Raw genomic sequence first — 17,243 nt, forward strand, 5'->3', positions numbered from 1 at the left:
TTCACTTTGCTTCCTTGCATCTAGAAGGATTTGCCCATTACTTGGTGGAGGTATATCAAGAAAGAGAATATACTTGTAGAGAATTGGGAAGCTTTCAAGGCACTTATGGTTGAAGTCTTTGTTTCACCTCTTGAGAAAGAGAAGTTAGCACAGAGATGGTATGGTTTGGAACAAAGGGGTCTAAGTGTAAGAGAGTATACGAACCAATTTCTCAACTTGACCATGTATGTTGAAAGCATCAGTGATGAGGCTAAGCTTCACAAGTTTATGTATGGTTTGGAGCCATCTTTGTCAGCTGATTTTATGGCACAAAATCCTACTTCACTTTTCAAGGCTATTGAGCTTGCAGAGCGCTATGGAAGAAAGTATAGGAAAGAGTCTTCATTTCAGCCCAGTTATGGACAGCGAAGGACTATTTTAAAGCAGGGACAAGTTGGTAACATTTATGGCAGCAATCATGTGCCCAATGGGAGCTTACGAGTACCAACTTATCCTCCATTTAATTCTTCTAGGCCTCAAAGTAATTTCAGGACAGCAAACAATCCAAAGGTTGAATTTAAACAGGGTGACAAAAAGCCTAAGTCCACTTCAGCTAATACAAATCCCAAATCTATTCCCATGGATCTTTACAAGGAAAGGAAGGACAAGGGATTATGTTTCAAGTGTGGAGAAAAGTATACACTTGATCATGCTTCAAAGTGTGTATACAAAAATGCCAAGCCAAAGCTTCAGAGTATGCTAGTTCTTGAGGATTTTGAAGATGACATAGATGAAGCTAACGCAGTGGCAATCAATGCTGAAAATGAAGATCTTGAGGAGGACGTTGGACAGGAGTACTTTTATGATCCAACTGACTCTTTTCCTTTTGATCCAGGTGGAAATGTTCCGTTTGACCCTGGTGGATCTTGTGATGAGTCGCTTGCTGCCACAAATTGTTCTATTTCTATGGATGCTTGGACGGGATCTAAGAGCCCTAATACACTTCGTATGAAGGGAAGCATATGTGGAAAGCCAGTGTTCATCCTGATAGACAGTGGCAGTACTCATAGTTTTGTCAATAAGTCCATCATGGACAAGTTAAATTGTGTTCCCATAGACTTACGTCAGCCCATTAGAGTACAAGTGGCTAATGGTGAAGAAGAAATCAGCACACAGATTTGCCCACAGGTTTCTTTGCAGTTGGCTGAAAATTTTGAAGCCAAAGTAAACCTGATCACTCTGAAAATGGGGCCCATAGATATTGTACTTGGTTGTGATTGGTTGATGACATTAGACAGGATCATTATGGATTTCTCATAGTTATATATGGAGTTTAGCTCCAATGGACAGCTCATCCATTTACAGGGAATTCCTAGTAGATCTGATTTTCAGCTTATCACCATTCAACAACTCAAAAGAGAGTACAAGAAGCGCTCACAAATATTTGTTTTTCATTTGAACAAAGAAACACAAGATCAGCCCAATAATTTAGCAAACCATCCAACCTTGATAGCTCTTCTTGAGGAGTATAGAGATTTGTTTGAAGTACCTACTTCATTGCCTCCTAAGAGAGCGGTGGATCACCCCATTGATTTGGAGCCCAACTCAAAGACAATCAATAAGCCACCTTATAGATTATCAAAATGTGAACGAGAGGAAGTAGCCAAGAAAATCAAAGAGCTTCTTGAAATGGGATTCATTGAACCAAGTTCTTCACCTTATGCATCTCCAGTCCTGTTAGTCAAAAAGAAAGATGGATCTTTCAGAATGTGCATTGACTACAGGGATCTCAATAAGATAACAGTGAAGAACATGTATCCTATACCCAGGATTGATGATTTTCTTGATGAGCTTAAGGGGGCTCGATTCTTCATGAAGATTGATTTGAGATCGGGGTATCATCAGATTCGCATGCGAGAGGGTGATGAAGTCAAGACTGCTTTTAGGACTGATCATGGGCTGTATCATTTCTTGGTGATGCCATTTGGGCTTACGAACGCTCCAACTACCTTTCAAAGCCTGAAGAATAAGATCTTGCAACCTTTCCTCTTTCAGTTTGTCTTGGTGTTCTTTGATGACATTTTGATCTATAGCAAGACTTTACAGGATCACTTGGCACATATGAGGAGGGTTTTTGATGTGTTGAGGCATCATAGGCTTTTTGCTAAGGAGAAGAAGTGTTCTTTCATGCAAACTGAAGTGGAATACTTGGGACATATAGTCAGTGAAAAAGGAATACAGGCTGATCCCAAGAAGGTGCAATGCATAAGAGATTGGCCAATGCCTACTACTACTACCTCTCTTAGAGGATTTTTTGGTCTATCTTCATTCTATCGCCGATTTATAAAGCATTATGCGGCAATTGCAGCTCCTTTGACTAATAGGTTGAAGAAGGAGGCTTTCTTTTGGGATGCTCTTGCAGATAGCAGCTTCAACCAGTTAAAGGAACTCCTTACTTCTGTTCCTATCTTAGTATGCTCAGATTTCTCCAAAGAGTTTACTATACACTGTGATGCTAGTGGCCGTGGCATTGGGACTGTTTTGCTTTAGGAGCATGGAGTAATTGCATTTAAGAGCCGTAAGCTTACAGATAAGGAGATGGCCATGAATGTTTATGACCAGGAGATGTTGGCTATCCTGCATGCAATCAAGAAGTGGCACCATTACTTATATGGCAGCCGATTTAGAGTACATAATGATCACCGGGTACTCAAGTATTTCCTTACTCAGTCAAATCTCACTCCAAAGCAACGTCGCTGGGTAGCTATATTACAGAATTATGACTTTGACATCACTCATACAAGGGGCAAAGATAACATAGTGGCTGATTCTCTTTCTCATATGTGGGCCTGCAAAGTGTCAGCCATTACAGAATTACATAATGATTGGATCGAAGAACTACAGGAGGCCTATCTTTTAGATGAGGAATTCAGCCAAATCTTTTAGAAATTACAGCAAGGTCTTATGGAAGAAAACTCGCATTACCAGCTTAAAAATGGTCTTATTTGGTGGAAAGGAAAGATTGTTATTCCCTCTACTTCTTCTTTTAAGCGGAAATTTATGGAGAAGTTACATTATTTGCCTTTAGCTGGACACTTGGGAGTTTTCAAGACTTATGACAGGATCAGCAAAAGCTTTTATTGGAAAGGACTGTGGAAAGATGTCAAGGACTTCGTTATGAAGTGTATGCCTTGTCAGCAAAATAAGAATAGCACCCATAAGCCAGGAGGTTTGTTACAGCCATTGCCTATTCCTACGGGTAAATGGACTCATATTACTATGGACTTTATCACTGGCTTACCTACTACTAAGAAGGGGTGGAATAGTGTTTATGTGGTGGTTGACAGACTCACCAAAGCAGCTCATTTTATCCCAACAAAAAATCAGTTTACTGCTTCTCAAGTGGCCAACCAGTTTATGGAGTATATTTTTAGACTACATGGGTTACCGTAGGTGATTGTCCATGATAGGGACTCAAAGTTTATGAGTAAATTCTGGCAAGCGGTATTTGCTTCTATGGGCACTAAGTTGGCTCCATCAACGGCTTATCATCCCCAAACTGATGGACAGACAGAGAGAGTTAATAAATGGTTGGAGACTTATCTTCGCCATTTTTACTATGATGTCCAAACCTCATGGGATTCTTGGTTACACCTGGCTGAGTTTTCTTACAACAATTCCACTCATGCGAGCATAGGAGTTTCACCCTTTGAGGCTTTGTATGGTTATAAGGTGCCCCTACCCACAGTCATCTTTAATGAAAAGATCAATCCTCATGGGAAGGAGGAGTTGGAAAGAATACAGACCCTTCTTCAGCAATGCAAGGTGAATCTAAGGAAGGCTCAAGATCAAATGAAGATGTATGCTGATGAGAACAAGAGGTCTTTAGAGTTCCAAGAAGGAGAGCTGGTTTTGTTGAAGGTGCCCAAATCCAAGTACTCTACGTTAAAAGATGGATCGAGTAATAAGATTGCCCACAAGTTTTATGGCCCTTACAGGATCCTTAAGCAGATTGGAGATTTGGCATACAAACTAGAGCTTCCCTCTTCTACAAAGATTCATAATGTCTTCCATGTTAGTCAGCTCAAGCCCTATTATGGTGATCTAGTGGATATAGTTGATGAGCTACCACCTATTGATGAAGATGGTCTTGTTCAGTACATCCCAGAGGTTGTTAGATCAAATGGAGAGGTTTACCATATGAATAGGCTTCTTGGAGACCTGATTCTATATTGGATGAGTATCCATACTTGAGGGAGACATTGGTGGGTGAAGCCTATTGCTTATGGAGCTAGTAATGATGCAGACTGGTTCAGGACAGCACGCTGTTTTAGAATAGTTTTTATCATACCTAATTTTCAGAGTTAAGCTATCTATATGGGCTTAAATTACTCTTCAAGAGCTTCGTTTTGATATAAGGTACATCTCATTTGGACACTTCTATCAAAAGTTATGGCAGATTTGGTCCAGCAGGGACTGTTTATTCAGCAAGCTGTCTACTTTGTTCTAGGACTATTTGTTCAAGACTTTATGGCTCCATTTGCTTCTCAAGTATTTCAAATCATGTATACAGTTGGGGCTTACTTCCATTCTTCCAATTCAGCTCTTGTAATGGTCATTTTTCATTCATTTCCCATTTGTAAAGCTGTAAAATAGAGTAGTACTCTATTCTATCCATCTCCTTTCTAGTTGTTTTTAGGTTTGTTTTTTAGGACAAAAACTTTTGGGAAGGGGTGTTATGCCATGTCACACTGACATTGGTATAAAAGGAGAGAAGATGTAAATTTTCACATCTTTTTGACACATTAATACAATTATAGTCTTTCTCTCCCTTCTTGCTCACAGCTTCTATGGCTTCCCCTTCTTTCCTGTCTTTCTCTCTCTAAATCTAGTCTTTCTCTCTCCTCATCACTCTTCTTCTCTCTCTTCCTGCAGTCTTTCTCTCTCTTCTGCAATCTTCTCTCTCCTCTTTCTCTCTCACTGGTTCTCTCTCTGACAACAATACTATAACAGAAGCTTGGAAAGCAAAGACAAAACACTTTAAATGTTATGTATCTTGTGTAGAGTGCTTTTAAAAGACAAATATGTAGGAGGGTGGCTAAGAATTGGTCAATATCTCAGCATATTAACGAAAAGAGACAAGTGGTTAGATAAGGAGTTTAAGAAGATCAAGAGGAAAGCCTATGGGTTTTTCTTAAAAGATGGGTACTTGTGGAAACATGCTAAGAAGAAACATGGTATGCCATTGCGAGTACTTGGTGATAGAGCTTCACAAATAAATGTCATGCAAGAATTTCATGAAAGATTATGGGCTAGCCATAGAGGTGTTTGGGTACTTTTGCAAAGATCAAAGATAGATATTGGTGGCAAGGTATGTATAAGAATATTTCTCACTTTGTGGAAACATATATGACATGTCAAATGTATTCATCTCTGAGACATCGGGATGGATTGTAGCCCACATATCCCTTGTCTCTTGATTTTAAGTGGGTGGTGGATTTAGTCATGATGCCGATAGGTCTTTGTTGGAAAATGAGATATCTCATACTTGCCCATGAAGTCTTAACTAATCAAGTGGTGGAAGGGAGATCTCTAAATACTAAGATAACAAATGCAATGTGTACTTTTCTCTTAGAATATATCTTTTGTCAATATGGCTACGTGGAAAAAATTATAGCAGATAGGGGTGAGCTGGATGCACATGAAGCCCATGATTTCTTTTCATGGCTAGGGATAAGACTTGCTTTAACTTTAGCTTATAACCTTGAAGGAAATGAAAAAAGTGAAAGTGGTCATCCACCTATTGTGAAGGCATTAGCAAAAGCATGTGGAGAGAAGGTAAAAGACTCGCCACAATCGCTCCCTTATGCTTTGTGGTTGACATAACAACTCATAGTACTATTACATGATATATGCACGTTGAATTGATCTATGGTCAAAAACCTATCATGTTGATAGAAGAGATGGCAGTCACATGGAGTGTGCTATCTTGGGAAGAGGAGTTGTTGGCCTTGTGTATTAAACAGCTAGAAAGAAAGTTAGAAGACATAGATGCAAGAGTTGCAAAGTTAAGGGCAACAAGGATGTAGAACAAGAAATGGTTTGACAAAAGACATAGATTGAGGCCAAGAACCATGCAAGATGAAGATTGAGCATTGGTTTATGATAGCAATTTAGACAACCAACATAGTGCTAGCGTAAAGTCTCCAGTCTCCAAACGATGGTTCGGACCCTATGTGTGATAAGACACGTGTTTGATAATGCTACTTATGCATTAAATGAGCTAGATGGGACAAACATAAAATTTTTGATAGTAGCAGGGAAAAAAATCAAATTATTCAAGAGGTGGGAATCTACTGGCTATGAGTTGCCAAAATTGGAAGAAAATAGTGGCCATGATACAAAGGCTAGCCAGAAAGATATGAAAGATGAAGAAGCAAATGATATGGTTGTTGCTAAGGATGAGGAGGACTCAGAATCTAGTGACAACTAGGACTTTGGCACATACTAAAGGATATGTAGGTTTAGAGGGGGTGGATGTCATGTTGCTACGTGGATACAATGTGAAAAACCTGGAGTACATCATCATCCAACTTTCTTATGAATCTAGAGAGTCAATGTCATATTAGTCATTATAGTGTTAGTATCCATAGTATGGTTAGTTCCAAAATACGAGATTTTTGGACAAGTTTAGTCATTTTTTGCTATTTTGGATATTATTTTTTGTAAACATCCTAAAAAGGTGTAGAAATTTTCTAAAATAGTGTGACATGCAAAAAGCAAGTGCCTTTTCAGTCAATTTCGAGAGATCTCATACAAAAAGGACTTGCAAAATTTTGCGACATGCGATCATAGTTTTTAGGCATCAATAGCACTCCAAACAGGGAGAAGAAAAAGGAGTGATCTAGGAGAATTCTGACTGGGTTTCCTAGAATTTTACCTCCCTTTTGAACCAACAGAACCATTAGATTTGCTATCTAAGAAGTAGAGAAGAAGCTAGTGTTTGGTGCGTATTTTTGGCCTACCATGGAGCACTAGAAGATCTGATGCTTGGAGATTACTTTTGAGTAGTCTGAATCAAGGATTTTGCTTATCTTCTTAGGTTCTATCAATAGGTAGTGCTTTGATTCATTGAGCTTTGTCTTTATCTTGTGTATCTCTTGTCTATTCTTTTTCTTCTTTTCTATCTCCTATTCTCTACTTTCTTCTGTGCTAGAAAAATGAGGAGATAATCATTTTCTATTTCAATGTCTATGAAGATGCAAAGTACAGAAAATCCTTACCATTCAACACCATGCAAAAGCTCATCAAGGTGGGAGAGAACATAGCTCAAAAGTGGCTAAAGAAACAAGATAGATTAGCCTTGAAGGTAGCTTGTAGGATTTCCAAGGAGAAGAATAAGAGGGAGTATCTCATAGTAGAGAAGCCCCAGGAGGTATGGAAGCTCTAGCCAAAGTGAAGATATCCTATCCCTGAAGTAGATGAAATGGCCCATTTCACCTTTTTCTATTCTAATCGAAAGTTAGATGTTCTCCATTGCCCTTATCCAAGAAGGTATGGAGGAGACTATGATGCTAAGTGACATGGTAGATATAACTTTCCCAAAATTCCAATATCAATGCTCTGTAAATATATCACTTCTAGTTGTGTGATCTACTACCTTCTTTCAATAGTTTCCTTAAACCATGCTCAAATTTCCTAGATCGCGTATTCATAGTTACTTGAAATTATCTCCACCACACATAGTCAAGCTCTTAGAGCAACCATGAACTCCCTATGAGGATGGCCATCCACCTTTGTTCTTTGACATCAACATGAGGATTGACCACGTTTCCATGGCAAGACTTCTCCTTTAAGCTATACTTGGATAGCAAATTTTCTTGATATACATATCCATTCTATCCAGAATCACCCATTTTCCTTAGAACCTTCTCTAAGCCATATCTTTTGAGTAAAGGGTGTCCTTCACTCACCTTGCATCCACTCCATGAGGAGTGAATCACTTGTACATCTCCTTGGGGGAAAAGAAAGAGAGCAAAAACTCCATGATTAGTTAGGGGCACTCACATTTCCTCCATATTTCACTGCACTTAGGGGTCCTCAAGTTAAGTGTGTCCAGTGGCTTCAATTGGCTAGCTTTGTCTCTAACCCCCTAGCCCTTCCCTCACTACGCAGTCTCAAGACACATCAAGGGCAGGACATATTGGGCTTGCTCACACAACCTATCATCGTGAGTCCTACTACACAACACAATAACAATTCACTAATTAGGTTCTCAAGTGTGAGACAATACTTTAGGCTTGTTGAAGCATCTTCCAGTTGCACTTACACGTGTACCAATCACTACATAAGTAAGCTAAGCACACCCCTTAGAAAGGGAACACGTTGGCTTGCATGTTCTTGCAAAGGATCATTTGAAGAACTAAAAAACAATCAATATTGGTGGCCTCTACATCCTCAGCATTCCATGATTTCTTCTTTAGTAGAGCCATCATTGATCCTTCATGTTACCATCATGTTCTATCATTGATCTTGATATTTTGAACATCATCTAGAGCATCAATAGGAGCATTATTATTTTTTGTACAAATCCTCATCATTAGGAACATCATTCTTCATCGGAAAAATTTCTTTGTCAGTAGCATTCATCACTTCTCTATCAAGATTACTTCATCAAGATCTAGGGGGAAAATGATCTAGGGGAAAATGGTCTAATGTAATGACCTAGGGAAAATGATTTAAGGGTGAAGTATCTAAGTTGAATGAACTTGTGCAAAGGGTGAATGTTCTAGTGGAAAATGATCTAATACCAAAGGATCTAGGGGTTAATAATCTAAGGAAATTTATCTAAGGTGAATGAATGATCTAATGGCAAAAGATCTAAGGATGAATGATCTAAGGGAAAATGAACTAGTGCAAAAGAACCATGGCAAAGGATTTAACATGAAGGTACTTTTGTAAACAAAGAAGTACACATGTGAATGCTATGAGAGTGTGTTGTAGTGTAGTGTGCAAATGGCCTATTGTGTGTGGAGTGCATGTGTGTGTTTGATGTGTTGTGGGGGTCTATAAATGAGTACATGTTTAGTGTAGGTAGGGCTTGTATGTAGAGTGTGTACGTAAGGAGTCTGGGTTTTTTTAATATGTGGATTGTACATGTGTCAATGAGTGTGTGTGTTTGTGTTTATGAATGAGTGTGTGTTTGTGTTTATGAATGGGTGTGTGTGGGTGAATGTGTATGTATGTAGAGAGAGTTATGAGATATATTTAGGAAAGAGTGTGCACATGGGGTGTAGGACTTGTGTGTGGGGATGTAGGAATTTTTTGTGTGTGTGGGTTGTGTTTGTGAGTGTGTGAATGGGTTTTGGGTATATATGTGATGTGTATTAGTGTATGTGTTAGTTTTCATGTGTGTGAATGTCTTTTTGAGAGAGAGAGAGAGAGAGTGTGTGTGTGTGTGTGTGTGTGTGTATGTGTGTGTAGGTATTTGTGTGTGGGAATGAGTTTATGTGTTTTTAGATATTTTGTATGTAGGAAGAGGCTTGTGTGTGGAATGGGCTTGTGTGAATGTGGCTATGGATAAGTTTAGTGTGTGTTTTTGTGTTTGCATAGGTATGTGTAAATGAGTGCTACGTGCAGGGGTATGGGGAGTATGGTTGGTGTGTTAGTGTGTGAAAGTGTCTATTATGTGTATTGGAGGATTTAGTGTATGCTTAGTGTGTGATTTTGGTAAAGTGTATGGGGTGCATTTGTGTGTGAATGTGTTTATGTGTTTCTTTGTGTGTCTATGTGTGGCTAAATACACATGTGTGGATGAGTGAGTAGGAAAGTGTATGACTAATTAAAACAAAAAAGTATCTTTACTACTCTATTATTTTGATTGTAGGTTTTGCAAGCCTTCAACCTCTAGAGGGCTTCCCAAACCTACCTTTTCTCTTTCTCTTCTCTTTTCCTTCCTCTTTTTCAATCAAAACAAACATTTTTCAATTAACCTCCCCCTCTCTCTCTCATGTAATCTCTCTCTCTTTTCCCCCTCTCTTTTTTAATTAGACCCTCCTTTTCTCTCTTATTTGTAGTCTCTCTCTTTCTCTCCTTTTAAACTAAATCAAAAAATTTAAACATCTCTTTCTCTCCCTTTTTAAATCAAAAGTCTCTCTCTTTGCCCCCTCTTTTAATCAAACATTTTTAATTAAATGAAGCTTTTTAATTTAAACTTCTCCTCCCTTCTTTTCTCTTCTCTCTCTTTTTTTAAATAAATATTATAATTTTTAAAAAAAAACTTCTCTCCTTTCTAGTGAAACCCCCTATGATGTGTTCTCTCTCTCTCACTCTCTCACTCACTCACTCACTCTCTCAAAATGTTTTAAATGTCTTGTTCTCTCCCTTTTCAAATAAAAAGTTTCTTTAAGCATCTCTCCCCTTTTTTTCTTCTCTCACCTCATTTAATTGAATATTGTTAAAATGTTTTTTAATTTAAAATTTTTTAACATACTTTGAGAGAGAGAAAGACATAGAATTATAGAGAGATGAAATATAAACTTTAAAAGAGACATCAAAGAGTATTTAAACAGAGAATGAAGAGAGAAGACAAAAGAAAAAAGAGGAGTGGGAGAGAAGGAAAAGAGAGGAGAGAAAGGAAAGCAATAACGAGGTAGAGAGAGAGAGAGAGAGAGAGAGAGAGAGAGAGAGAGAGAGAGAGAGAGAGTATGAAGATGAAAATGAAGAAGAAGAAAAAGAAAAAGAGGAAGAGAGAGAGAGAAATGCCTTTTTTAAATTTATACATTGTTTGACATAGTTCTTGACTTGAGAGAGAGAAATATAATAATAATAATAATATTATTATTATTGGAAACATAATGTAGAGAGATAATAAGAAAATCTAGAGAGAGAGAGAGAAGAATAAAATGAAAAAATAGAGAACAGAGATAGAAAATTATAGAGAAAGGAAAGTTAAAATTAGAGAGAGAGAGAGATGAGAAAAAATAGGAGAGAAAGGGAAAATTTTGAGAGAGAAGAAAAAATAGTGAGAGACGAAGAACCTGAGAGAGGAAAAGAAAAATTAGGAGAGAGAAAAACTGAGAGAGAGATATAGAAAGAGAAGAAAATGAAAAAGAGGAGAGGAAGAGAGAGTGATTGAGAGGAAAAGAAAAGAGAGATGTTGAGAGTATAGGGATATGAACCCTCCCCTCCTTATGTAGGAGTGGATAAGGGGAGGCATGTGTGAATGGTCCTGAGGGGAAGGAAAAAACCTAACCCTAGCCAGTTGGGGCTATATAAATAGCCCAGGGGTCTACATCAACTTTTGAGTGAGAGTGACCCAAGTTGTACTTTCATGAGCAACTGAATAAGAAATACTTGTTCTTATACTTGTGAGCTCCTCTCTCCCTCTTATGCACACTTCAATCCTTGCTTCCACTCTGATTTTCCACATGGTATCAGAGCCATCTCTGATCCTTCAGCTTCCCTCAGCATCTTTACACACTTAAGTGCACAAGAAGAACACTTGCCCTTTCATTTACCTTCATTTCCACCATAGCCATCATGACCCACCTCTGTTGAAGAACCTGGTGAGAGCAAAGGAGAGCATTTCAGCTCCTAATTTCTTTTAGAGATCTTCTCCTCATCTCAAGGCGATTTAGCATGGCATATCAAAGGCTAGGATTAGGCAATGTGGAGGGCAACTACATTTTTCCTGAAATAGGTGCAGATTTGCAGGTGACATATCACGAGCTGATGTGCGTACTGATGACGGTGCAATAACTTAGGGTTAAGTCACTTGGCTAGGACTATACCCTATTTACATTTTAGGATTTCCATTACTATGAATTAGGTTTTGCACCATCTTTTGGATATCCTATCCACTTTGGAATCTAGGCTATCAATACATGAACCATCCTTCTAGCTTAATGTAAATAGACCCTACCTAAGACATTCTAATTATATTCACTACAAGATATAGGCCTTATACTGACGTTTAAAGCGACGAAAATGTGCATAAATAAAATTTCCCCCATCGTCGCAAAAAGCGTCGGTATTAGTGACGCCATAGAACAGTTGCTATAAGCGTCCTTATTTGTATTGCTATCAGCATATGCGACGTTGATAGCAACGTAAATACCGATGCTTTGTGACATACATTGCAACATTAATAGTGATGCGTGCAAAAAAAATTGCAATGGTAATAGGGAAATTTTTTTACCATACATAAGAATTTCAATCATGTGTATAGTGCTCATCTAAATGAAGGTAAAGTGTACTTGAATCCATAAGACTGATACATAAAATAAATACAAGATTGGGTAATGAAAGCAAGGGTATAATCATGGCAAGATACAAATGATGATAATAATATAGTGCATAGAAAATGCCTACATAAATCACATGACCAAAAAAGAAGAGCATGTGCATTGCACGGATCTAAGGGCAAGTTATAGATCCTCGCCATCCAAAAGATCGTCCCACTGCAAAGGAGCATCAAATGGACTCTGCAAAAAAAGAAACAACTACACATCAGTCTACCATACAATAATGCATTTTAATTAAAATTAGTAACTACAAACAAGAAAGATGAGTGACTTACAAGGCTGCCGCATCCATACAATCAGTTGATCAATGCAGTGAGACCGTGTCTCTCTGCATATCGAGTCTCTAGGCTGATGGGATCACAGTTTGTAATGGAGTGCTGCAAAGAAAAAAAAAAACAACAGTTAGAAACACGATTGCAAAAAAATAAGCAAGAAAAACAAAATAAAAACTTACAAAGTCCTCTAGATAAGTCATGTGGCTGCTACTCCCAAGATGATGGACCACTTTTGCCTCTAGTTGTGCCCTTGCTGCCTTGCGTTGCTATCTCCAACATCTTGGAGAATCTATAGCCTCCTCCCTGAGTCACCGCTAGTCATCCGTGTCTAGCCACGCAGGCTTTGAGGCCACACGCTTAAGTGCCTTGTGTGCATCCAATCATCTGTGTGACATGTACACACGCATACACTCCATCATCCAGCTTGTGGAAAACCTATCTGCTTCGATGGGTACCAAAAACTCCTCATGCAAGGATGCTATTATGTAGTCCTTACTCCCCTCTAGTATGTTCTTCTAATGATCCAAGGCATTGTGTCAAAAAACTTGTTGGCACAACTCTCATACAAGCCATCACCCTTCTCCCCTCATCATTCATGATGGTGGCTCCTGTCCTTTCATCTACAAGGTATCCATACCTCTCTGGGGTATGCCTAGGATGTGTCCTCTCCCACCTGCGACCACGCTCCAGGGCATATCCAAGAGACCCCTGTACATTTGGTGTACCTATGGGGGTAGTATCTCTTAGATTAGCACCCATAGAGGTGCCACCTATATATAGCTGAGAAAAAGCTAGAGTGACTAGAGTAGACATCCCCACAGGTGTGACAAATCCCATAGGGGACGCAACTCTAGCAGAACGACGAGACCAAGACACTGCATTGGTACCTCCACAACAACCACCTGAGCTACTCTCTCTCAAACTTGCACGAGAGTGAGGAGTAGCACCTGTATCCGGGCCGACCGCAGGCTCACTACATCCATGTCTCCGCAACATCCCCCAAAACCACTTCCTATATCTGACCCAAGTCTGGAGCATCGACCTTGTCTAGTGGAAATTGAAGCATTAGAATGCAACGAGTAGTAGATCTAATAGAATGGTGTGATGGTGTCTGAGACAACTCTTGGTCCGCCATATCTCTGAAATGAGCCATTTGATGTGGAGACATACATGTGGAGATCTCATGTAGCTCCTTATCGCTCATCCCTCAACTCATTGTGCTGATCTAAATGTCCACAAAGATCACCTGCACAAACAAAAATTGATGTTAGCATAATCAATATAAATTAAGTAAAGCACGGTAATATAAATCTTTAAAAAATGATCTTACTTAAAATCCATATCTTATGTACCATTATAAGCGATTCGTCAATGAATTGAGTAGATGGATGCTCCAAGTATGAAGTACCCTATGGTCCCATGTTAATCTCCTCCACATACACTGGAAGGTAGATAGACATGTCACCAAAAAATGATGACTCCACCTTGTTCTCAAAGAAGTCTTGGACTCCTATATTTCCATCATTGTTACCTGATTCTAGCTCCTCTACATGCTCCAAGATTTCGGCGGCCTCCACCCCCTGCAATATCAACCTCTCTATTTGCATACTATCCTCATCTACGCTGGGAACATTGCTTTGATCATATACTCTCGCACTTTGTGGATCTGAAGGTATAACATAGCACCATTGAGATTGTCGAGGTTTGGATGGAAATTTACATGTTCAAAATCACGTACAAGAGAGATTTACCTTTTGTGACATATAGCATGTCATAATGAAATTGAAAAAAACATGAGTTCGTGCACCTTTCACAATGGGCTTGCAATACAAATGTGTGGCACAAATCCATCCGTAGTTTTTCAAAATCTATTTCGAGAAATCCAGATGGACCTTGTCAAATAGTTGGTCCAACTTCTTTAAGTACCACTTTGAACCATTGCATATCGAATAGAATCATGGAGAAGCTACAGTTATCCACCGTGATAACACTTGGCAAGTTACCAAAATACTCCATCTTATCTACAACGATTTTGGATCCGTTGCTCATCGTCGGCTCTCTTACTCGAACTTTGTCATGGTACCACAATCTATTGTGGAGCACATTTTGTTGATACACTGCACACGAAAATGTTGTTCACCCGACCACGTTGCATTGTATATTTTGTATTGTAATTGAAATAGTCAATTAGTTGTTGCATATAAAATGTAGATACGACAAACCCTAAACACATTGTCACCTTTGGACTATATCCCCTCGAGAAATTCCACTCCTCAGTTGAGACCTCTGTCCCATCGCGAGATGTTGTGGTCAAAGCTCCATGCAACCATTGCATTGACATAAACCGTGGCATCTCCTCCATGCCTCGGGATATCAAATCGATCGATGGTGCATACTACATTGAAATTCAGATCACGCTTCTTCTTGATCTTTCCTAGCTTACTCATACCTAGCGAGTCACATCTCCATGGAGACATGGTGCAACATACAAAAGAGATTCACTTTCTCCTCCATTATAGCATCCATTCTTTTTTCTACCCCATTTTCAACCACCACATCTCTGTTCATAGTCTATCATCATCCTTCAGTGACCATAGCACACTATTATCTGAATCCACCGTTGGTAGTAACTGTGAAATATGCACTAACACCTCAAACACCAACCAACCTTTAGCCATGCTACCTTCTAACTAAGCTCGTTGTCACACAAAGTCTTTTAGGGTTTTCATGAAGCACTCCAAGAAGAACATACATCGCATATGGACAAGTCCAAAAATCTCCACTTCATCTACAAGATGCACAAGAAGGTGGATTTTTATCGTGAGTATGCTAGCGGGCAGGTATTTCTGAAAGAGATAAACCGTCTCCACTACTCCCCACCTTGCAGATTCAATAGAGGATGTCTTGATCTCCTTTTGTGAGATCCATTTCACTAAAGTTGAAAACTTGTAAATTGCCCCAATTATTTATGGAGTAAGGCATCATGCGATCGCGATCGGTAGTACAAACCTAACATATCTTATGCCAATCATGGGATTTTAGCCCTAATAATTGGTCGTCTTTAGAAAACACGGACCTGAGAGAACGCATCATACACGTCGGAGTGCAAATAGACTTGATAATTTGCTTCACAATGCACTCTTCTTTAGTGAAAAAAACCCAAGGAGTGTAAGGTAGCTATAAGCGACCATCAGCACTCAACTGCAGCCAAAGTACCTTCATCTTGCCTACCTCCTTCAAATCCATTCATGCCCCTGCAATGTCTCTCTTTCTTGTGATGTGGTCCCATATTAGACTACCCACATTCTTGAAAATATGTATGGGATTCAACAAGTGGTTGATCTGTAAAGTGGGTCCAATACGGCAACTCATAGAAAACTAAGAATCTTCACATTATGTTTGGATGTGACTCCATGTGGACCATTTTTAGCTCGTACCAACTTTGGGCGTTCATATGTGCTAGAGGTCGTCCAAGAAAACCTTCTCTCAGTTCATGAGTCTCCAGAAAGAAAGCCACATGTCCTTGATATACCATCTTCTTCATGGTTTGTGACCTTCGAGAGTCTAACTGTGGCCCACACAATTGATATGCATGATAACGTGAGGTAACCAGACGTGTCCCAACACCCCTATCCAGTGAATACAAACTTGAACGAGCTATGCTAGATATTACCAATGAGAATGGAAGCCTACTTACCTGAGCACTCCTTGAATCCCGGAAAGTCATGCATGGTCCACATGAGAATGGCTTGAATATTGGCGGACCATCGATCATCGTGCTTGCTCATATCTTCCACAGTGACCCCCTCCTCCCACAAAATCTTAAGCTTATCGACTCTAATGGAAAAAGATACATGTCCATATTTTTTACTTTGTAACAACTGGGAAGGAGCAAGCTAAGGATGAGGTGTCCTTTCTTTGTAGAAAGCCATGGAGAGATGTTGTAGTTGACAAGGACCACATGCCACACACTGTAAGAAGCTGAGTGCAAACTGAACAAGTTCAAACCATGCATAGCAAGACCAAGTCGAAGATTCCTTGGCTCTCGAGCAAAGCCTAGAAAGGTAGAGTCAATGTGACTCCATGCATATGAATCCGTTGATATTCGTTGAACTCCATCTGTGGATCTATTCTGTGCATGCCACGCTCTCACTCTCACCATGTTGGATGTACAAAACATGTGATTTATGCGGGGGATAAGCGAAAAGTGGCTAATAAATTTTAGAGGGATGGTTTGTCCTTGCAAGTCTTGTCGATATCTATAAGCACCACACTTTGGGCATGTCTCCATAGTCTTGTATTCTCCTCAAAACAATATGCAATCATTGATACATGCATGGATCCTGTTGTAGTCCATGCCAAGCTTTCGTAAAACATGTCGCGCATCATCATGAGACTCAGGCATGGTATTTGCAAGTGGTAATATATGATACTTTAGTAACTTGAAAAAAAATCATAAAATACCTTGAAAAAATACAATTGTATTTTATGATAGTGCCAAAAAGAAATCAACGAAGTGTACATACAAGGTACAAAAACAACTCGGTCACAGTTGCATCGCTCCACCTGTATTTTACTTGCACACTTAGGAGTGCAAGGAGCGTCTTCAAGTGAGATACTCGGCACCCATCATATAATGGTATGGATGCTTCCTCTCTAAGCAAATCAAATGTCTCGACATCCA

This window comes from Lygodium microphyllum, chromosome 21, assembly GCF_053477565.2.
Source record: "Lygodium microphyllum isolate KBCC chromosome 21, Lygodium_microphyllum_v1.1.10, whole genome shotgun sequence".
NCBI classification, from domain to species: Eukaryota; Viridiplantae; Streptophyta; class Polypodiopsida; order Schizaeales; family Lygodiaceae; genus Lygodium; species Lygodium microphyllum.